The 23038-nt window shown below is 37.2% G+C and overlaps 1 protein-coding gene across 4 annotated transcripts in view; it reads right to left on the bottom strand.

Annotated features, from left to right (window-relative positions):
- Nucleotides 1-23038, bottom strand: part of RhoGAP19D (Rho GTPase activating protein at 19D) — a 503360-nt gene that overhangs the window by 462940 nt on the left and 17382 nt on the right. Inside the window, exon 3 of one of the 4 annotated variants that reach the window (XM_090412052.1) lies at nt 18573-18643. The exons of the other annotated variants lie outside the window; for them this stretch is intronic. The gene's annotated coding sequence lies outside the window, so the exon portion shown is untranslated. The remainder of the gene's footprint in view (nt 1-18572; nt 18644-23038) is intronic. 4 annotated transcript variants of the gene reach the window in all.

Here is a 23038-nt window from a genome sequence, read left to right as displayed (position 1 = left end):
CTTGTAGAACATCTGGCTGCCTGAACAGCCTCATCTGGAAGAATAAGAATGTAAACAAAGAAACAAAAATAAAGAACTAATCAGACCAGTAATAAGAGATGCAGTAGAAATATGTGTAGCAACTACAAAAATGAAACAATTCAGTGAAACTACCGAGATGAAAACATTAAGAAAAACTGAAGGTGTAACAACATTAAACAAAATCCAGAACTTACAAATCACAGAAAATACAGCCAATAAATGACTGAATCCAAAACGAAAAGAAAAATGGAAATTCATATAGAAAGAATGTAACAGATGTGTAAAGAAAATAAAAAATACCAAAGAAAAGAGAAACAGAGAAAGACCAAGGAAAATATAGCAAGATGGTCTTTGAAAATGGAGGCACTACAAACATTTATGCTTAATAGTGAAAAAGAAGATGGATCATCATCAACAGTAGAGATGAAATAGCAAACAGGTAGAAAGAGTACATTAACAAATTCCTAAACAGTGATGCACCTGCTGAGACGAATAGTAAACTTATTGTATCTGTCACCCAGAAGTACAGTCATACCCCGAAGTTACGCGGTGGGTGAGACCAACAAAAATCGCGCAAGTCGAATTCATGTAACTCGGGTATAATTTTGCATATAAACATACAAATTATTAGTTAATTGGGACCAAAGGTTTACAAAAACCTATATTTTTTAAGAAATATAATCATAATTGTAGTTTTTCGTACATAAAAAAAGTAAGTTATTTCGATGTCAATGGTTTCATAAAATCTAACAGATTCGTCTGACGGCATAATGTCTTTTTCTTGTCACGCAAAATTTCTTCATAGCAAGCTAATGATTTTTTTATTCCTCACCTTGTGGCTACAATTCGTTCCTCGTTAGAATCTATGTCCTCCAAAATCTGTAAACCTTTCTTTTATGATTGTTCTTACTGTGGATTCCTATAGATCAAACTTCTTTGCTAGCTCACAAATTTTCATTCCACCTTCAAAATCCTTAATAATGTTGAGTTTTGTTTCCATAGTCAATGTTTTTCTTTTCTTGCTAGCTGTAGAAGAATCTGACTTGCTTCCTTTGGACGACATTATTATTTTTTATGTGATAAAATTTTTATCAAGAACATAACATTAAACAATCGCAAGGTTTGTAGATGATAAAAATCGTGTATGAATGGAGACCGCGCGAAACACGTCGGTGCTTGTTCACAGCGTGTGCGACACTGGCGAATGTGGCCGGCGCCGGAAAGATATGACTAGTGGTGATTTGGGGCCTGAAGCGGGACGGGAATATGTACATATATGAAACCGCGTAACTCCGGATTCGCGTAAGTTGGGGTATGACTGTATTTAAATCTTCACTAGCTGAAGTAGAATAAAGTATAAAAAACTCAAAGACAACAAAGTATCGGTACCAATGAAATAGTAATAAAACTCATGAAATATGGTGGTAATGAATTAACTACAGAAATACATAATTGGTCAATTCAACATAGGAAAATGAACAGATACCTTCACAGAATAAATCATTAAACATACCAATATATAAAAGAAGAAACCAAAATGAATGTGAAAATTGCAGAGGGATATCACTCCTGTCTGCAAGCTATAAAAGTTTATATAATTACAAAAGCACAGTGAATATTAGATCCAACATTAGTTCAAAGCCGAATGTAGAAACTATGAAAGTTTCATAAGTTAACTAGATAGCTTGCAGCAATACATTCCTCAGCATCCAAAAGTTGCCTTAGTGTGGACTACTTTTATATAATATTTCAATAAAATAAATCTCGCCATATACTGAAGAAAATATAGACAAATATCAAGCAGGATTCCAAAGAAATGGATCCACAGCTGACCAGATTTTTACAATAAGACAGATACTAGAGAAAAAATGGGAATATAATCAGCAGGTCCATATTTTTATTTATAGATTTTAAAAAAAAAGCATATAATAGCATTCACAGAAGGCTTTCAGGGAGTATTAAATGAACTTGGAATATCTTATAACATAACAAATTTAATCAAATTTTGCTCCACTGACATTCAAAGCATGGTATTGGCTAAAGGAATTAGATCTGAACCTTTTGCTATTAAAACAGGATTGAAGCATGAAGATGCCTTTTCAATCTTATTTAACTTAACTTTAGAAAAATGTATTTGAGAAAGTGTAAAAGATAACACAAATAGAACAATAATATCAGAATATGCAAATGATATAAGCCCCTAGTTGGAGAAAATGCTGAAGACATTACAATAACAGAAAACTTAAAACTTCTGCTAAAAAACTAGGATTGCATATCAACCAGGATAAAACTGAATACTTAAAAGTAGAAACAACAATCAAGGGGGAAATAACAGTTTACCATCAATAACCTGAAATTTAAAAATATCTTAGAACATTGATTACTTGAGATAATAAAATTAGGAAAGAAATACAAGCTAGAGTGACTCCAGCAGTCTTATCATTCACTACATCATTTATTATCTTGCAAAATTCTATAAAGCAGAGTTAAAACAGAAATATACACAATGTTCATTAGACTCATTGTTTTATTACTATTATCATTAAGAGAGATCTCCAGGGAGTCAGGGATTCATCCAGGGAGGCCATTTCTCTGTCATTTTGTATAAATACATGCAATGAGGGGGAAATTTAGTAGACGTATATAATACTATGCATTATGGGAAGGGTCACTACCCAGATCAGTACCTGTACCAGCTGTCATATTTCTTCTTGAATATATTCTCACTACCTCCAGCGGCAATCCATTCAAATCACGCACCACAAAATCTAGCTCTCACTCCCTTTTGAAACCAATCATTCTCAACTTCCAGGGATGCTCTTTCATTCTTTCCCTATCCTCCATAAAATGAAAAATTCCATCTAGAAATATCCTGTATAACCCTTTCAGAAGTTTGTAAATCTCAACCATATCACCCTTCTTTCCCCTGTTTGCTAGTGGCTGCAGTCCACAAAAATCTCAATCTGTATTTTATAATCTTGTAATCCTCATTTTTAACACTCTGCTTTGCATTCTCTCCACTGTATCAGAAGCACTACAAAAACCAGGAGACTAGACCTGCACGCGATAGTCCAAGTGTGGTCTTATCGGGTTTTTTAAAGAGGCAAAATGACTTCCTTATCCTGTTACGAAAGTCATTACTTATGAAGTATAAGGAAGGTTCACCTTCCTTATGTGTTAATGTTTATTGCAGTGTTACAATTATCCTGTTAAAGGTTCCATTCATTCACAACTCTCCAAGAAAAAAAATCTAGTCTTCACACCCCCACTAACCACACCTTCAAATTCCAGGAATGATCTCTTGTTCTGATCCCTCCAGTCAAGTGTGGAAATGTTTTCCCTACTTCAATCCTATAAAACCTAGCAACTTAAATGTTTCTATCATATCCCATCTTTTTCCTCCTATCAACCAACTTCTGTAATTCACACACCATTATATGACTGCTTGTCATATATTGAAAAATTCCCTTTGATTAATTTTATAAATCCCCTTTAATATATTAAAAGTTTCTATCATGTCTCTATTTTCTGCTATCAACTAAACTTTGTAACCCATAAACCTTCAACTAGTCCTTGTAGGGAGCATTCCACAGACATGTCACCATCTTAGTTACTCGTCTCTGAATCTTCTCTACCACCTCTTGTCCCAAGATACCCTAGTTTCTTGAGGACCGGGAGATGGGGATTATGTAATACTAATGTAATTAATGAGAAGTCAAGAGCCTCTATGTATAAGAAGACTAGTTGTGAAGATACTTCGTGTGCAAACTTTGTTTGCTTCCACTTGGGTAAAAGATTAAACAATATAATTTCTTGCCAAGTATACTAACACTCAGGAAGCCATGACTTATTTGCATGCTTAGTTCTAGATTTCTCTTGCTCCAGTATTTATAATATGTGATTTTTTGTAATTGCTCTATGAATAAAAATTATTTCTCCTCCTGATTATGCTCTATCTTCATTTTTGACTCCAATCTGTTTCATCTAATCTCTTTTTTTGTTTTTTCCTTTGAACCACAAAATAAAATATAGAATTTTTTTTATCAGGCTTTTTTCTAGTTATATGATTTGTTAACAAATCATATAACTAGAAAGCAAAAAGTCTTTTTTCCTCTAATATTATATGTGTTTTCTAGAGAAACTTTTTCTAGAAAACACATATAACAATTCACTGTGAGCTAACAAGATGACAAACCAGAAGTACGAAATGATTTATCACGACCCACCCAATGGATGAGTAATGAACAACATATGTGTGGAACCCAGCATGAACATGTCAATCTTATTTAATTCTTATGTGAATGGGATTAAATAAGGGGTGTGGGTGTATGTTTAAGAACATAAGAGGGTGGTCTGAAAAGTTCTCGGTCTAACAATGAAAAAAATTTATAATTTCAAAATTATTTTTATTTGCCAACATAATCTCACTTAAGACTACTACATTTATTCCAGTGATGCTTCCGGTGCCATTATCCTGTCCTGTAGTGGTTCTCAGGAAGAGCTGCAAAATAACCATCTACAGCTGCAATCACCTCTCAATTAAAAAAAAATGCTGACTAGCGAGGAAGACTTAGTTTTGGAAACAGATAGAAGTCAGAAGGAGCCAAATCTGGGAAATAGGGTGGATGTTTCAATTCATAGTGCAGATCCCTTAATTTTTCCATTGCCAAAGCACCTTTGTGGGCAGGTGCACTGTCCTGATGGAAGATGACTTTTTCTTCTGCAAGCTAGGTCTTTTCTCACAAATTTTTTCATCTAGTCTGGTTAAAGGATCAGAATAACATTCCACAGTTATTGTTGTACCTTTTTCAAGATAATTAATAAACAAAATGCTTAGCATCCCAAAACACCGATGCCATGACCTTTCCTGCTGATGGAACCTTCTGTCCACTGTTTTGACTGCTGTTTGGATTCTGTTGTGTAATTGTAAACCCAAGTCTCAATCACAGTAATAAATTGATGCACAAAATCAGTTTTATTCTTGTTAAAACACTCTAAGCACTGTTCAGAGATTTTCATGTGAGTGCATTTTTGACCTGCTGTAAGCAAGCATGGCACCCATCTTGCACAAAGCTTTTCCATTTGCAATTCTTCATGCAAAATATATCCTACATGTTCTTTTGAAATGCCTATAGTCTCAGCAATTTCATGTGCTTTGACTTGCCGGTCACCCAATACCATATCGTGCACTTGATCAATGATTTCTGGTGTTGTTACACTTTTTGAACGTCCTTCAAGTGGATCTTCTTCAAGGCTGGTATGGCCATGTTTAAACTCGGCAGCCTATTTCTTAATTGTCGAAAACTAAGGAGAAGAGTGCCCATAAACTTTTATGAGTTTCAAATGAATTTCTTTTGGCGTTAAACCTTCTTTTACAAAGAATTTTATAACCGCACAATACTCAACTTTATCCAAGACAACACTTTTGCTTCAGACAGCTGTATAAAACAAACTACTTGATAGAATGACTTGCAATTTCACATGGATGCTTATGACAGATGTACCAACTTAGAAAAACAAAAAAACTTGCACGATAGTGTTACCATCTATGGTCGAGGGCAAGAACTTTTCAGACCACCCTCATATTTGGTCAGTTCTTATATCTAGAACTCTGGGCAATGTAATTTGCTTTCGTGTCCTTTTCAATTGAGTATTTAAGCTTATGTGCTGGTTTAAACTCATTATTAGGTTTAATGGAATGAATACAGCATAGAGAAAAATTAGACAAGTTTAATGGATTCCATATTTCATCTCAGTCATGGGACAGCATCAGAGATACAATCTTAAAATTATAAAAGCATACATAAAAACATTGATGGCTAACTTTAGCTGTTAGGTGGGAAGCCTAAGAACTAAAGTTTCCCAAATCTTGGAAGATTTGGGAAGTGTCCCAATCTAATTTCACAGTGTAGACATCATGGTACTGTAGTATGCCAGCCTGGCTGATGAGTGGTTAATATATCTGCTCTCCAGTCAAAAGGCTGGCTTTTGTGATTGTCTGTGAAAATACTAGAGGTGGTGGTGGACAGTAGATGGCATTGGTGTAGATGATACGGTTCATTGTAGTTGGTAGATGGATTGGTGGAGACAGAGAGCTGTAGAGTAGGTGCCCTCCCTCGATGAGTCTTTGGACTACTTGGAGGTGTCACTTAATAATAATCTCAGATGGCATCATTCACGAAGCTTTGCTATTAGTATTTTTATCTAAAACAGGATCTATATGAAATTTAGGTTTCAGAAATTCTCATCATCATCATCAAATTCCTGCCATGTACCCTCAAGGGGTGTACAGGATATGACAGTACTACATGAAAAAATTACATCATTACTAACTTCCTATCTACAATTTTCCTCCAAATCAGTCTGTTACTTGTCAAGACTCCAACATTATCAGATCTTATATTTCTATCGTCTAAGGCACTTTGTACCGTATCAATCCACCTATATCTTGGTCTTCCTCTGGGTCGTTTTCCTGCCAACCTGGCAGAGAACACTTGTTTTGCTAATCTTTCCTCTCCCATTCTATTTAAGTGACCATACCATCTGAGATTAGCTCTGCTAACGCATTCCTGGATGCTGACAATGTCAAGTTCTTTCCTAATATCCTCATTTTTAATATGATATTGCCATTGATGCCATCTGTTCACGCCTCTAATCTTTCTCAGGACTCTCATATCTGCGGTCTCTAGTCTTTGGTCAAGTGTTTTACTTCTGACCCAGCTCTCAGATCCATAAGTTAAAATTGGTTTGAACACAGTCTTGTATACAGCTAATTTAGTGTTCCGACTAATTTCTTTCTTATTCCATATGAATTTATTCAATTGACTTCCCACCATACCAGCTTTGCTGATTCTGTTGTCTATTTCTATATTTAGTTTACCATCTTCAGTAAAAATTGTGCCTAAGTAGCTGAAATGTTTTACTTGTTCCACAGGTTCTCCATTCACAACACAGTTGACATTTTCAATGATTCTGCCTATTTTCATTGTCTTTGTCTTTTTATTGCTGACCTTCATACCATATCTATTACAACAGCTATTCAATTTAGTCAGAGAATCTTGCAGACTTGTAGCGGATTTATTTAGAAGTATAACATCATCCGCATAAAGCAAAGAGCTGACATTAACATCTCCAATTTTGATATCAGGTTTAATACCACATTCCTTCATAATGTGATCCATATAGATAATGGATAACAGAGGGGATAATGTACATCCTTGTCTCACACCAGATTTAACATTAAACCATCTTCCTGTACTTCCTTCAATTCTAACTGCTGACTCACAACTCAAATAAAGACTAAGTATTGCTTGATATAATGCCCCATTGACACCATATAACTGCAGCGTATTGAATAGCTTCTCTCTTGGCACCTTGTCATATGCCTTTTCCAAATCGACAAAACTTAAATACAGATCTTTGTTGTATTCCCATGCTTTCTCGACTATTTGTCGTAAAGTGAAGATCTGATCCTGACAGCCTCTATTTGGCCTGAATCCAGCTTGTTCTTCACCAAGCTTTTCTTCCACAATTCTTCTCAACCGTTTCTCAAGTATACTTGCATAGATCTTGCCAGGAACACTCAGTAGGGAAATACCTCTGTAATTCTCACATTCAGTTTTATTTCCCTTTTTATATATGGGTACTATGAGAGCTCTACTCCAATCATCGGGAATTCGTTCCTCTGTCCAGGCTTTCTGAACTATGCAGTGCAGCCACTGTAAGACTCTTATACCACCATACTTCAGCATTTCTGGTCAAATATCATCTACTCCTGCTGCCTTTCCACATTTCAAGCCTTTGATGGCTTTTTCTACTTCAAGTATGGATATGTATTCCTGACTGCATGCCTGGTCAGTGTTTTTTATCACTGTGCTGTCATCACTGCTTGTTTCATTTAACAGTTTTTCAAAGTAATTACTCCATACTTCAAGGATATCTTTTTCTCCTGTTTTCATTTCACCTTTATCATCTCTAATTCCTTTTACAGCACTCTTTCCTCCATTCCTAAGCTTCTTAAGCTCAGAAATTCTAATTTCCCATAATATTTTGTCTTAAATCTGCAGGCAGTTATTATTACTTGAAACTCTGCTTATAAATAAAAATAAATAATATATAACACAACCTTTCTAGATAATACAGTGAGGACATCTTTGAAATGCATGTCTTAGAAAGATAATCTGTAAAACAGCAAAGCTGAGGCAACACTGATATAGGAAATAGTAATGAATGAAATAAATCATTTTTGTAATCTACTATAGTCAAACTTTTCATTTTTTCATCAAAATCTTTTCATAATAATTCTGGTGAAAAAATCATGAACCTATAGGGCATTCATAATCTGGGTATACTACAGGTTCATATAATCCAAGAATCCTACTTCAGAGATCAAACATGGTCATTAGAGAATTTTTCCAAACTACTTCAGGCATTCAATAAAGGTGGTAGCTTCTGAGCAATGATAAAAATCATTACCACGTAACAACATTCATGCAATTTTGAAATGTGAAACTTCTGCTTGTGAATGCAGATGTTATTCACTAGTCCAGTCAAGCTGACCACTGCAACAGCTTGTATTATATTTTCAAAATGATCCTGATACAAAAGAAAGACTGGAATTGTCTTCAAATACTCATACATGCATTTATTTAATTTATATAAAAGAAGTGTGGAATCAATATTACATGTAATTAACTATACAGTTTGAAATGCATCAGTGAAGCCAACTTAAAAAATAAAGCTTTTTATAATAAAATAATATTTTAGTTCAACAGAAATCCCTATAAAGAAGCGTTTGTTGGGAGGGGGAAATGTAACTAATATGAGCTATTTGTTAGTAATGATTACATAACTGCAAAACTGAAAAATGCCAACAGTAGAACAATCAATTGCTAATATTCAAATAAATTGTTAATGTACAATGTTGAGATTCCCAAAAACCTTGGGATGTTCTTTATACAGCGCTTACAATAACCGAAACTTAACTGAGCATACAAAATTATCATCTTCAGATATCCTTACGTTAATTAATATAATAAATCTCAGTCAATTTTTTTTAAATACAAGGATAACCGGCCTGGTTGGCCAAGTGGTAGCATATCTGCTCTCCAGCCAAAAGGCTGCGGGTTAGAATCCTGCCGTGGACACGATATTTGTGATTGTCTGTGAGGATACTAGTGGTGGTGTTGGCGGTAGATACCATTGGCGTTGTTGCAGTTCACTGCAGTGAATTGAGTGATGGAGACAGAGTTGTGGAGTAGGTGCCCTCCCTCGATGAGTCTGTGGAGGTGTTAACATGTTCGCTGCCACGCTACTTCGGCATAGTCTGTTCCCATACACCGAGCAATTTCACTTCTTCAGGGTCAGTACAGTAATCTCGTTGCCGGCGGTAAGTGTGATACGAGTATACTCATAGTTGGCTTGTGCAGAGCATATACCATCTATGAGAATACACAGTTTTGATGCTAGCTCCACAAGCCCCGCATTTTCACTTCTTCAAGGTCAGTACAGTAATCTCGTTGCCGGTGGTAAGCGTCATACGAGTATACTCGTAGCTGGCTTGTGTAGCTGGTTTGCCAACTATGAGTATACTCATAGTTGGCAGCAAACGTGTTAAGTAATAGTAATAATAATAATAACATATGAAAACAAATATTTGATCTTCCAACAAGCCAAAATATTGGAAGCCAACTAGTTGACTTTTTCTTGTCCACATGGAATCATAACCCTACTCCTTTCCTCCCTGCTAGTATCCACAACTTTTTTTTTTTTTTTTTAAATGTTCGGCCCATATACGAGAGGCTGGCTGGTCAACTTATAGTAGATTAGTACCGTATATGTGTGTAGAGAGTTGGGAAAGGAAAAACTTGTTTACATTTGATTTAAAAGCCTCTATGTTGTATTCCTTGGGAAGTCAGGGAGAAGACTTTTCCATAGTACAGCAATAGCAAGGATGATGGAGGAGGAAAAGAAACTTGTTCTGTGGGTTTCAGGGCATACTGTGGAAGGATGTTGGGCAGCAGCTGTACGTGTTCCAGCTTAGTACAGAATGGAGGAATTATTGCTGCTGCTTCAGATGAACATTTCCCATGGAAATATTTATAAAATATACAAATTGCAGAGATGTCTATGTGAGAATGAGGGGGAACGAGTTGATAAGAGATGGGTCATTTATCAGTTTAATTGTTCTTCTCTGTATTATTGAGTCAAGCATTTTGAAGGAGCTTTTAAGAGTCTCACTCCAAATGTGAGAGCAATATTCGATAGCTGGGCAGATTTGCAATTTGTATAAGGTTAACAGTTGTTTAGAGGTGGAGTAACGTCTTGAGTGAAAGAGAAAACCTAGTTTTTTGGAAGCTGAGGATGCAATGGTTGTGATGTGTTTATGCCAGGAGAGGCTTGAAGTCAGGGTAATTCCGAGAAGAGAAATCTATCTTGTCTGAGAATTTGAGTGTTATCAAAAATAATGCTGGGGAAAAATGGTTCTTTTTTGTGAGAAATAAGACAAAACTGGGTTTTACTAGCACTGAAGTTAACGAGGTTATCTGAGCCCCACTGAAGGATGGTTTGGAGGTCAGAATTAAGGGCAGTGGTGGTTGATGCTCTGTGTGTTGAAGTGAGGTGTGTAGAGTAGAGTTTGTCAAATGAAAGGGAGGAGTGCAATGTGCTGTCATCTGCAAACCTGTGTACTGGATTGAAGGTCGACTGAAGTAGGTCATTGATATACAGAAGGAAAAGGGTCATGAGAGAACTGAACCTTGTGGGACCCCAGCATTAGTTGGATAGTGGGAGGATAGGGAGCCATCTACAATCACACATAGTGTACGTCCAGACAGAATCTGGCAATCCATCTGCAGTCCTAAGACAGTTCAAATGATGGGAGTTTGCTCAGTAAGCCTTTGTGCCAGACGATGGATGATGTATGAGAGTAGATCTCCTGTTGATCGGCATCGACAGAATCCGTACTGGCGGTTGCTTAATAGCTGGGTACCTTCAAGGTACAATAGGAGCTGAGAGTTGATGGTTTTCTCCATCACTTTGGATAGGACTGAAGTGAGTGAGATAGGGCAGTAGTTAGATGGCAGTGATTTGTCACCCTTTTTAGAAATGGGTTGAATATAGGCTAGTTTCCAGGCTTTGGGATATATACCAGTGGAGTAAGACGGTATGTACAGACACCACAGGATAAGAATCAGTTCTAGTGCACAGACCTTCAGGATAATTGGAGGAATGCCATCAGGGCCAGGAGACTTATTTTTGTGTCTAATTTAGACAACAGGTTTATGATCTCTTTTTTGAAAAAGGATATTGGGGCACTGTATGTTGGGCAGTTGGAATGACTGGAGCGCATTTGCCATTGTCAGTTATGTGTGTATTATAGGCAAAGTATGAAGCTAGGAGGTTAGCTTTTTCTGTGGGTGATGTTACAATTGAGCCATCTGGGTGTGATAGGGGATGGGAATAGTGTAAGTCAAATTCACATGGAGAGAAGAGACAAGGAATAAGAAAAATCTCATTGACTATGTTATTGTTGATAGTGATGTTTTCTCTCTTGTGCAGGACACCAGAGTGTACAGAGGATTTGAAATTGGAAGTGATCACCATTTAGTCTTGAGCAGGATAAAATTGAATTTCATATTGAAAAGAATAACATGTAAGAAAGTTTTGAAGGGAATAAAAGTTGAGCAGCTCTCAGATGTGAACTGTAGACTAAAATACACAAAGATTATTGAAGAAAAAATGAAAGAGTTTGAGAACAGGAATCAAACCTTGGAGATTCAGTGGCAAGCCTTGAAGAAAGCCTTGATTAATTCAGCTAGAGAGGCATGAGGTGAAGTTGTCTTCAAGGATAGAAAAATCAGAACTACATGGTGGACACAGGATGTTAAAGAGGCAGTGAAGAAAAGAAGAAAGCATATCAAAAGTTCCTGGCAAATAACTCAGCTTGTGCTCTTAGAGAATACAGAGACAAATTTAAGAAAGCGAAACACTGTGTAAAACTAGCTAAACAAAAGTCATGGAAAGACTTTGGTAAAGAACACAGAAAATAAATATCAAGAAGATGGCAGCAAGATATTCTGGAGGTTGTTGAAGAAACTCAGAAATGGAGGAAAGAGTACTCTAAACAGAATTAGAGATGATAAAGGTGATATGAAAACTGGAGAAAAAGATATCCTTGAAGTATGGAGTAATTACTTTGAAAAACTGCTAAATGAAACAAGCAGTGATGACAGCACAGTGATAAAAAACACTCAACAGGCATGCAGTCAGGAATACATATCCATACTTGAAGTAGAAAAAGCCATCAAAGGCTTGAAATGTGGAAAGGCAGCTGGAGTAGATGATATTCGACCAGAAATGCTGAAGTATGGTGGTATAAGAGTCTTACAGTGGCTGCACTGCATAGTTCAGAAAGCCTGGACAGAGGGACGAATTCCCGATGATTGGAGTAGAGCTCTCATAGTACCCATATATAAAAAGGGAACTAAAACTGAATGTGAGAATTACAGAGGTATTTCCCTACTGAGTGTTCCTGATAAGATTTATGCAAGTATACTTTACCAGCCTGGCTGGCCGAGTGGTTAGCATATCCTCTCTCCAGCCAAAAGGCTGCGGGTTCGAATCCCACCGTGGGCATGGATGTTTGTGATTGTCTTTGGAAATACTAGTGGTGGTGGTCGGCGGTAGATGGTGTTAGTGTAGTTGCGGTCAGTTGGTGGATTGAGTGGCAGAGACAGAGTTGTAGAGCAGGTGCCCTCTCTCTCAATGAGTCTTTGAAATCCCTGGAGGTCAGCTAAAAAAAAAAAAAAAAAACTTGAGAAACAGTTGAGAAGAATTGTGAAACCGCTATTTGGCTGGATTCAGGCCAAATAGAGGCTGTCAGGATCAGATCTTCACTTTATGACAAATTGTTGTCATGGGAATATAACAAAGATCTGTATTTAAGTTTTGTAGATCTGGAAAAGACACATGACAAACTCCTACCATCACCCAACACAAAAACTGTGTCATCAATAACCTAAAAAACAGAGCTCTGAAGATCTGCTGCAGTGAACAGGCACTGAAAAATGAACTTAATGTGATCAGCAATACTTTTCAAAAAAATGGATACAGCCAAATTGTACAGCCTCACTATTAACAAAATTCTCTACAAGACCTCAATAAAAAATAAAGACAAACCAAAAAACAAAGTATAACCATTCCCTACATTAAAGGGACATTAGACAAAATAAACAGAGTACTACAAAAATACAACCTCAAAGCCACCTTTAAACCTCCTGCAAAATTAAAAAGCTTACTCAACTCATCCAAAGACCCGCTCCCTCTGCTGGCCCAACCTGGAGTATACCGTATTTACTGAACCTGCAACATACCATACATAGCAGAAACAGGATGCACAATTCCGATCAGACAAAAAGAACATAAACGACACATCAAATATAATAATTATGGTTAAGCTGGCCTTTCCCAATTGGCACTGTTATAATGCCAAACTACTCGTGTGGGTATGACTATGTAAGCGTTGTTGCATGGGAGAGGAGATGAGCACTAGGTTGTGATCAGAATTACTCGGGGATCTCACTACATTCACTGCAAGAGATCTAGAGTATTTGGGGAATGCTTCGGGTTATCTGGTATTCTAGTCAGCTTTTGAACAATTTGTGTAAGGTCATTAGTGACGGCAAATTTTTCAGCATCTCTGCCTGCAGGATCTGTACAACTGGAAAAGGAAAGCCAATTGGTGTTATGGACATTAAAATCACCCAGGAGGATGATTTCATGGTTAGGAGAGTGGGACTGGAGAAAATCAACTTTTAAGGAGAGGAAATGAAAGAGCTCAGAGCAGTTGGCTGTATTAGGAGAGCGACAGAGAAAGCAGATGAATTTGACTGAGTGAGGGAAGGATATTATTATTATTATGGGCAACTCCAAGGAGTCGACAGACTCATCGAGGGAGGCCCTAACATCATGTCAAGAACAACTATACGACATTCACGCAGTATCTATCATACCTTGCCTTGAACTCATTCATGGTCGTAGCACCCATAACAGACTCTGGCAGCTTATTCCACTCATTCACCACTCTCCAAGTAAAAAACCTAGCTCTAACACCCTTGTTAACCACATTCTTGCCCAGTTTCCATGTATGGCCCCTAGTCCTCCCACCACCAGTCCTATTTTCAAAAATATCTTCTGGATTAATCTTATAGAAACCCTTCAGTAATTTGAATGTCTCAATCATATCACCCCTTTTCTGCCTATCAACCAATTTTTGCCACCCACAAATCTTCAACCTATTCTCATAAGGTTCATTCCACAGACCTGCTATCATCTTGGTCACTCGTCTCTGGATCCTCTCCACTTCCTCCCCATCACAAAGAAACCCTGGCGATAATAACTGGGCACAGTAGTCCAGATGGGGTCTTATCAAGGCTCGATACAGAGGAACAATAACTTGTTTGTCTCTGCATGTTAAAGTATTTTTCAGAAGCCAAGTGATTTGATGAGCTGATTTAGCCACTTTTGCAATGTGCCCCCTAAACTTCAATTCCCTATCCACCAACACTCCCAAATGTCCTCATCAATCTCCTGGAGTACGGTTCCACCAATGTGATATACTGCTGCTATTCTTTTCACCCCAAAATGCATAACCTTACACTTTGCCACATTAAATTGACATCCATTTTTCCTAGCCCAGTCCTCCAAACTATCCAAATCATCCTGTAAAATTTTGACATCCTGTGCATTCACAATTGCTCTACCCAACTTTGCATCATCAGCAAACAAGTGAACACTTCCTCTCAGATCCTTTCCTATATCAGTGATGAACAAATTGAAAAGAAGTGGTCCAAGAACAGAGCCCTGCAGCACACCACTAGTCACAAGCCGTCTTTTAGACTCAACTCCTGAATAAACCACTCTCTGGTATCTCTACATCAACCACCCTCCTATCAATCTCACCAACTCTATATCCATCCCCATCTGCTCCAGTTTACTGATTAGGGTTCCATGTGGTATCCTGTCAAAGGCCTTTTCAAATCCCTATCACTGTAAACCCATTACCCTTATCCAGTTCAGCAGTCACTGTGTTATAAAACGTGAACAAGTTACTGAGGCATGATCTACCCTTCACAAAACCATGTTGTCCCCCATACAATGTCCCATTTTCATCTATCCAATCCTGTATTCTTTTCTTGACTAATTTCTCTAAGACCTTGACAATGATTCCTGATATGCTAATCGGTCAGTAATTTACAACAGCAGTCTTGGAACCACCTTTATGCAGTGGAATTATTTTCCCCTCTTTCCACCCCCTCGGGACTAACCCAGACCCGAGACTCAAATTAAACAAAATGGTCAAGTGTACTGACAATTCTTTAGTCGCTTCTTATATGACACGAGGTGGTATACCATCCAATCCCACAGATGTATTGACATTGAGGTTATGCAATAGACTACTCACCTCCACTTCATTCACCACAATTCCCATATAATCTACTGGTTCATTCATTTCTGCAATGTCACCACCTGGATGATATATTCTTGCAAAGTGCTCACTCAGTAACTCAACTATATCAACTGATTCAGTTACCTCCCTACCATCGGCATTCTTTAAAATCATTCTGCCATATACATTTTTCCTTTTACTTGCAACATATCGAAAAAACTGTTTAGAATTCTCTTTAGCCTGCATGGCCAATGTTCTTTCATAATCCTTTTTTGCTTTTCTTACCACGCTCGTTACCCTTCTGGCCTGCGCTTTATACCGTTCATGTGCCTGCTGGTCACCTTTCTCATTAAATTCTCTCCACAGTTGTTTCTTTTTTTGCAGCTCAAACTTAATGGTGTTATTCATCCATTTAACCCCTACTTGATTTATTATTCAGACTCTAGGTATACAGTCAGCCATTGCTTCATGCAAATACTTCTGAACTGCCTCCCATGCACTATCAACTTCTAGTCCTTGCAGTTGTACATGCCATGGCACTGAACCAATCAAACTCCTAAGCTTGTCATACTTTCCAGCCCGATAATTCCACATGTACCCTATCTTATTTGTAAATTCCACATCTTTAGCCACTTCCCAAGTCAAGACCCTATGATCACTCTCACCAATTGGTGGTAATGTGGTCATATTTGTTACAGCCAAATCCTCAGATGTAATTGCTAGGTCAAGCACTCTCTGATCCCTAGTATTTTCCATTACATGTTGTCGCAGATAGTTATCCCTTAATAACCGCATAAAATCCAATTCCTTCCTCCCGTGTGTCCTCTCCTCACCCCAATCAATGCAACCATAGTTGAAATCTCCCATAATTATTACCCTCCTTCCACTCATTTCTTCTATTTGCTTGTTCATACTATCTCCCCATCTTTTCCATCACCTGGTCTATAGCAGCACCCAATTGTATATTTTGTTCTGCTAGCAATAATCTCACACCAAATGGCCTCAAATGTGCTCTTTTCTCTATCCTGCAATTCAACTTCTATTCTCCTTGGCTGCAGCTCATCAACTATCATCAACAATACTCCTCACCCCATTTTATTCTCCCTGTCATTCCTGAACACACTATACCCATCACATTCAATCCCACTAGCTATATCATCTATAGTCAGCCATGATTCACTAATGCCAATAACCTGTGGTCTGGAAGTACCAACCATGGCCAAAAACTCTTCCTTCTGCTGTATATCTACTCCTCCCCCCCCTTATTAAATCTAGTTTTCCTTATTTTGCACATCCACTACATTCAGCAACACTTTTTCAAATCTCTTTACACCGTAAATTTTCAACCAAAGAAGGTCGAAATAGGGCAATTCTTGGTTAGCTGTTCTCTGGTAGGGTATGTCAGAGCGAATATATGCACAGACGCCACCCTTGGGTCGAAAGGAGTTAAATAGTATATAGTTAGGAAGGTTGAGATGGATAGTGCTGGGTGAAGGTGAGATTTTAGTTTCTGTTAAAAAGAGTAGGTGGGGTTTGGTGGACTGCAGATGGTAATGGATGCTATTAAAGTTGGAGTTGAGGCCACAGATGTTGGTGAAGTGGATATGCAAAGTTCTGTGAGGCATGGATTTTACTGCAAGGGTCTTGCACGTTTCCTATGCAGTTCATGCATACTGGTCTTCTTGGTGGCTACGAGTGGCATCACTTGGTTTATGCACTGGTTTGGTTTGTTTGTAGTCTATCATTCAACTGTTGTCTCCTTGGTGTTTTTCTTCTAGTTGCGAGTTGAGTCTTTGTTCTCTCTAGGCAAAAGTTAAATCAGGTCAAGCGTGTATGCACGACTGGGAAAAGTGTCCTTTAGCTTGTTGTTTAGCACCGTTATAAATTTGGATGTGTTTGTCAGTGTGTCTCAGGTCACTTTCACGAGAACGTGGAAAGTTCGTTCCATCCTTTCTTTTGTTTATGGGTCTGAAATGATGGCATTTGACGAATTTTCTGGGATCAAAATTGCATTCTCCTGCTAGTTTGCCAACGTCTTCTTTTAAAGATTTACCATTTTCCATCGGAAAGTTCAAGATAACGACGTTCAGTCTCCTATTTTTGGCCTCGAGTGACTCGTGTACCGTTAATGTGATTAGTTCATGAAGTTTGTTAGAAGGCACGGGTGCACTTGCGATCGGGCACCGGTTGTCGAGTGTCTCGAGCTTAGTATCCAACTTTCAGATTCTGGAGGAGAAGGTATCAATCATAGTAAGGTGTTGTTCGATATTTTCAACTCATCTGTCTAGGTTTAGTAGCTGTTTTATGGAAGGGAGGCACATCGTACAGAAGGCTGGCTGAGATCAGTAAAAAGCTTGTGTGTCAATTCATCTATTTTTGCGCAGAAAGTATGTAGCCAGTGGCAACAGAAATCGCAAAATATACCTTTTTTTCTTTCAGTAACTTCTGTTTCACAGTTGTGGCACTTGGTATTGGCATTCGGTTTGTTGGCAATCGGCAGCGCTACGCTGATGGGACTTGAGGTAATCTTTCGCTGTCTGCCTTTGTTGCATCCATCTTTACTTCGCACGGTAAGCACGGCAGGCAATTTTACAAGGCTGTTTTTAATTGTAAAAAATAACTGATTTGATGGACTTTGGGTACTTACGAGTTGTGCAGAAATAATCAGTTCCTTAGTACCCTTTGTTAGTTTTCCCCATTTACTGCTTATTTTGCACAAAAAAACACTTGTAATGATGATAAAATGTGGGAGCACAAGTTTAACATAGCTTATTCATAGGTGCCACCTGTGAATCAGGATGAACTTGGATGCTATACCCAAACTATTGTATTCTCTAAACATATTTTACCATAAACTGCATTTCTCCATATGAGGAGAAATGCAGTTTATCTTCTGTGCATAAGAGGAAGATAAATCCATAAACTTTTTAAATTTAACCTTGATGAGATGTAATCATCATATTAACACTGGAACATTGACAATTACCTACTTTTTTCTTCCTATCACTCATACCACATAAAAATGATCTGTCATATTAGAAATTTTTTTAATGGCTACAAATACTCTTCTTTAACTACTGCCTTAAATCAGGAAATCACATACCTCAAAGACATCTTCTGTCTTCAGCAATATCCACAATATCCACATTCAGCTAATGGAATATGCCACCAATTCTGTACAAAACAATACATCCTAAGCAGTTAAAATAGAGTCATCAAACTTTAAAAATATCTTCAAATATTCGGTTACAAAATGGTCTTTACCACTAGCAATAAACTACAAAACCTATGTCAATATGTCAACCAACATAACTACTGTAGCATAATATAGCTTACAAAGTAATTGTCAATCTTGAAACAATGATGTACCATTCATATTTTTAGTCATGCTTAAATTGAACATTACCACGATTATAATCTTGTGGATAACTACCAACATCTGGCTGGCCCGGTGCTGAGTGGTTAGCATATCTGCTCTCCAGCCAAAAGGCTGCAGGTTCAAATCCCGCCATGGGCATGGATGTTTGCGATTGTCTGTGAAAATACTAGTGGTATTATTGGGTGGTAGGTGGCGTTGGTGTAGATGATGATGATGGCAGTTGGAGTTCATTGTACTTAGTGGATTGAGTGGTGGAGAAAGAGTTGTACAGTGGATGTCCTCCCTCGATGAGTCTTTGGACTCCCTGGAGGTGTCACATAATAATAATAATCATCTTTATCACAAAGAAAAAAATGCAAACAAAAGCATACTAAAAATAAATATTAGCAAAAACCCTATCATGGAAATATCACCACTTGTGATACAGTTAAAATATATTCCAAAATTGATAGTGACCATTATTGATTCCCCAAGTAATGAAAGCAAACTATGTTGTTCACAACATCTTGCCATAAAAGCCAGCCAATATACAGTTAATATGCATAAACCCCTATCTGATCTTTCCCTCATGGCAATTAAACAAGATAAATTATGCCCCTGTATTCTCAAACCAACCTCCATGTTACATATTTATCTTATGAAGGCTGATAACTCATAAGTGTTCATCTTCTATCTGATGAAAGGGGGATTTTCAAAACAGCCAGCACACAATCATTCACACCATTGCAAGATTGTCAAATATGTTTCTTGAAAATAATGAGATATAAATATCTCAATATTTTCATAATTAATAGTTTTAATTATTTGGCTTTCAATTCACTTTATGTTGCATTTTTGACATTTCATAATTCCTTGCACATACTGGTCATCATCTTCCTGCCCCCCCCCCACTTCTTTTCAATCTCATGCTAATTTTTGGCTTAATTTTAAACTTAGTACTATAACTGAAATCATCTCCATTACATATATAGATATGTTCAAATTTGCATTCTATAACATATTTAAAATTTAAATTTATGATAATTTAATCAGCAAGTAAAACATTAATATATAGCCTACTGGTATTTTAAGGGCAGCTCCATTTTCTTTTCTAGGCCTAGCTAGTCGTTAATTATACTTTTAAAACTTAAACACAAGAAATAATAATAATATATTTTATTTACATATATTTCAGCTTGAAACTAACAAGCCATCCACAGTGTAGGAACAGTCTTCTTCTTCTCGGCTTCGCATGTTGGGCAATTATTTGCCTGTAATGTTTTCAAGGGTTTAAAAAGTCTTCTGCCCATTTCGTCCTGGGTCTACCTCTTGATCGATGTCCCTTCGGTTCATATTTCCAAGCAATATTTGGCCATCTGTCCTCATTCATTCTTTCTATGTGATTTTTCCAGTTCTTTCTATAGTTTGTGATGTCTTCTGTTACGTTAATTATGGATAATCATCATCATCAAATTCCAGCCATGTACCCTCAAGGGGTGTACAGGATATGATAGTACTACATGAAAAAAAAAATTACATCATTACTAACTTCCTATCTACAATTTTCCTCCAAATCAGTCTATTACTTGTCAAGACTCAAACATTATCAGATCTTATATTTCTATCGTTTAAGGCACTTTGAATCATATCAATCCACCTATATCTTGGTCTTCCTCTTGGCAGAGAACACTTGTTTTGCTAATCTTTCTTCGCCCATTTTGTTTAAGTAACCATACCAGCTGAAATTAGCTCTGCTAAGGCATTCCTGGATGCTGACAATGTCAAGTTCTTTCCTAATATCCTTGTTTTTAATATGATATTGCCATTGATGACATCTGTTCATGCCTCTAATCTTTCTCAGGACTCTCATATCTGCGGTCTCTAGTCTTTGGTCAAGTGTTTTACTTCTGACCTAGCTCACAGATCCATAAGTTAAACCTAGTTTGAACACTGTCTTGTATACAGCTAATTTAGTGTTCCGACTAATTTCTCTCTTATTCGATATGAATTTATTCAATTGACTTCCCACCACAACCAGCTTTGCTGATTCTGGTGTCTATTTCTATATTTAATTTACCATCTTCACTAAAAACCGTGCCTAAGTAGCTGAAATGTTTTACTTGTTCCACAGGTTCTCCATTCACAACAGTTGACATTTTCAATGATTCTGCCTTTTTTCATTGTCTTTGTCTTTTTATTGCTGACCTTCATACCATATCTATTACAACAGTTATTCAATTTAGTCAGAGAATCTTGCAGACTTGTAGTGGTTTATTTAGAAGTATAACATCATCCGCATAAAGCAAAGAGTTGACGTTAACGTCTCCAATTTTGATATCATGTTTAATACCACTTTCCTTCATAATGTGATCCATATAGATAATGAATAACAGAGGGGATAATGTACATCCTTGTCTCACACCAGATTTAACATTAAACCATCTTCCTGTACTTCCTTCAATTCTAACTGCTGACTTACAACTCAAATAAAGACTAAGTATTGTTTGATATAATGCCCCATTGACACCACATAACTGTAGCATATTGAATAGCTTCTCTCTTGGTACCTTGTTATATGCCTTTTCCAAATCGACAAAACTTAAATACAGATCATTGTTATATTCCCATGCTTTCTCGACTATTTGTCATAAAGTGAAGATCTGATCCTGACAGCCTCTATTTGGCCTGAATCCAGCTGGTTCTTCACCCACCTTTTCTTCCACAATTCTTCTCAACCGTTTCTGAAGTATACTTGCATAGATCTTACCAGGAACACTCAGTACGGAAATACCTCTGTAATTCTCACATTCAGTTTTATTTCCCTTTTTATATATGGGTACTATGAGCTCTATTCCAATCATCAGGAATTCGTCCCTCTGTCCAGGCTTTCTGAACTATGCAGTGCAGCCACTGTAAGACTCTTATACCACCATACTTCAGCATTTCTGGTCAAATATCATCTACTCCAGCTGCCTTTCCACATTTCAAGCCTTTGATGGCTTTTTCTACTGCAAGTATGGATATGACGCCCCAGCCAGCATGAAATTTTGTCATGTTGTACCGTAATTTTTTATTTTGGTTTAACCAATAAGAATACAATTTGGTCGGCTAAATCCCAAACTGCCAGCCCATCCTTGTTCGTTCAGTATCCAAGTAGATACCCAACAGGGTGCACCACGAGAAAGTGAGGATTGGACATTAGGTCAGAAGCCCTGGTCAGTTCTCCGCATTCCTTTAAAGGCTATGTGGAAGTCTCCTCTCAGTTATACAGCTTTGAACCTTAAGCACCCTTAGATAATTGTTTTCTTATTTCTTCATTTCTCATCTTGTCTATTCTTTTATAGCCTGTGAGCGGTCTTAGGAATTTCATTTCTGCAGCTTCCACTTGTCTTTTATCTTGTTCTCACCAATTCCATGTTTCACTGACATACTTCAGAATTGGTTTGGCTATTATTTTATGTAGTTTTATTTGGGCTGTTCTAGACATCTGTTTATTGAAGTGTCTGTTCAAAGTTCCAATAACCAAAAAGAAATTTTTGGTTTTTATATGCAATCGATTTCTCCATTGGTGCTTATGTAATTTCCTAGGTATCTAAATTTTTCACTTGCTCTATTACTTTGTTGTGGATGACTAGTTTGCATCTTTTAATTTCTTTACCTTGAAATGCTATTGATTTAATTTTATTTATTGAGATTTTCATGTCATACTGTTCTATTGTTTTGTTCAATACGTGTAGATTTTTCTGTAATTGGTCTTCATTTTCAGCAAAAATAGCTTGATTGTCAGCATACAAAAGGCTGGTTAATTCTTTATCTCCTATTTTAATTCCTATGAGTTTGTTTTCCCTCCATTCTCTTGAAATTTTTTCCATATATATATGCACACACACAATACAGGTCCATTCCATATCAGGGTGCAACGAACATGGGTGACACAATATAGGGGCAGTATAATTGAACACGTTCATAAAAAAAATAGGAAATAATACACTGAAGGGGGGGGGGGGGACACAAAAATTTTGCACCCAGGCAGCGCAATACCACCGAGCAGTCCTGTGTATATATATGTGTTTTAAAGAGTATTGTTGATAATCCACTTCCTTGAATTTTTTTTCGGTTGTTTCATTATTAATTTTAATTTTAATATAGCTTTCTTCCATTATATTTGCTATTGCTTTTGTGGTTTGAGGTGGAGCTTTCAATTCATACGG

Source organism: Typopeltis vanoorti, chromosome 22 (assembly GCF_054136105.1).
Source record: "Typopeltis vanoorti isolate ZY-2024b chromosome 22, IOZ_Tvanoo_1.0, whole genome shotgun sequence".
Taxonomy (NCBI): domain Eukaryota; kingdom Metazoa; phylum Arthropoda; class Arachnida; order Uropygi; family Thelyphonidae; genus Typopeltis; species Typopeltis vanoorti.
This window is presented reverse-complemented; position numbering and strand designations above follow the sequence as displayed.